Consider the following 1597-nt stretch of genomic DNA (forward strand, 5'->3'; position numbering starts at 1 on the left):
ATAAATAAATAAATAAAAAAGATTGAGAGAGAGAGAAAAGTAACTAAGACACTGTTCTACATCTCTCCTCCATCACTCACATTCTCTCTTCCTGGAACTTATACCGTGTGATTCTCTCTGATAAGTGCAGTCAAAGGAGCAGAGCATGCGTGTTCAGTGTGGCTCTTTGCCTTTGCCTGGCCTTGTCCCCAGTAGAAGGTCATTAGGTCATTTAGGCTTGGCTCAGTCTAAACTCCAGTGAAGGACCCTAAGAAGTCACTGGAGAAGTGGAGAAAGACAGGGTTTAGCTACTTTTGAGCCTTGAGCAGACCCAGCCCTTAGGCTGCTGTCCTAGTTGGCTCCAGAAGTCTACTACTGCATTGTGGTGCTCTCCTTTCAGGTTCATTACCACCTCCCTTCACATCTGGAGGGGCTAAGTAGTTGTGTGGTGCCTCCGCAGCTGTCACTCTCCTATCACCCTCATAACAACCCCATGAAGCTGGGAAGGATGTTGTTTTCATCAATAGAGCTCTTTCTTTCTTTCTCTTTCTTTCTTTCTTTCTTTCTTTCTTTCTTTCTTTCTTTCTTTCTTTCTTTCTTCTCTTTTTGTGGTACTGGGGAATGACAATGGGGTTCTCTCTCTCTCTCTCTCTCTCTCTCTCTCTCTCTCTCTCTCGGATCCAGGGATTGAACTCAGGACCCTGCACTTGCCAAGCACGTGCTTAATCTACTGAGCTATCTCCCCGGCCCTGGGGCCCTCTCTTCAAGCTCCATCTTTAGCCCTGTGTAATTTTTCACTTTGGTACGAGATCTCACTAAGTTGCCCAGGTTGGGCTCACCTTTTCCATCTTCCTGCCTCTATCTCCCAGAGTGCTGGGATTGCTGGTGTGCACCACCACCACTGGCTGTATTTTTGCCAGCTGAGTAGCCTAAGGTCTCACCTGGCTCTGAGATGGTGGGACAGGCCTGATTCCCCCTGGGTTCTGTTTAAATCCTCAGACCATGAGTTTCCTAGCCTCCCCTGGAAAGCCTAGGGCTACTGGCAGGAATGAAGACACCATCAGCTGCTGCTGAGCTCAGCTGGCAGGAACCAACACCATTCCCACGTCTGCCAGCTTCAGGCTGCAGAAGTTCAGCAGTTGTTTCCTGCTGCCAGATCGTGCTCACTGATTATGGGGGCGTTTCAGGCCTTTGGGGAAAGATAAGAGCTAACTGACAGGCCCAGGCTCTGATGCCAATCTCTCCAGTCCTCCACCCCCTTGTTCCTGTCTTTTCTGATGGTCTTTTCTGCTGCTGTTGGGCTTCGCTTGGGCTGCTGGACTGAACTGAAGTAGAACTGCACTGAAGTTGCTTCTTCCACCTGGAAACCTCGCCCCCATTCTTGGTCCAGTTAACTGCACTGCAGACGTGTGGCCTGTTCCCACTTAGAAGCCCTCCCTGTGGCCCACCAACCAGTGCTATCATCTGTGTGTGCACTCTGATCTTCCCCTACCACGTGGCCTCTGGGAGAACAAGGCCGGGAGGCCTGGAAAGCAGTCAAGAGGACAGAAGGCCATTTGTGTGTGGCATTGAGAATGCCAATAGCAGGTGTCGGCCTTAACAGAGCTGATCCTGAATA

Source organism: Octodon degus, unplaced genomic scaffold (assembly GCF_000260255.1).
Source record: "Octodon degus isolate 3935 unplaced genomic scaffold, OctDeg1.0 scaffold00067, whole genome shotgun sequence".
In the NCBI taxonomy this organism is placed as follows: Eukaryota; Metazoa; Chordata; class Mammalia; order Rodentia; family Octodontidae; genus Octodon; species Octodon degus.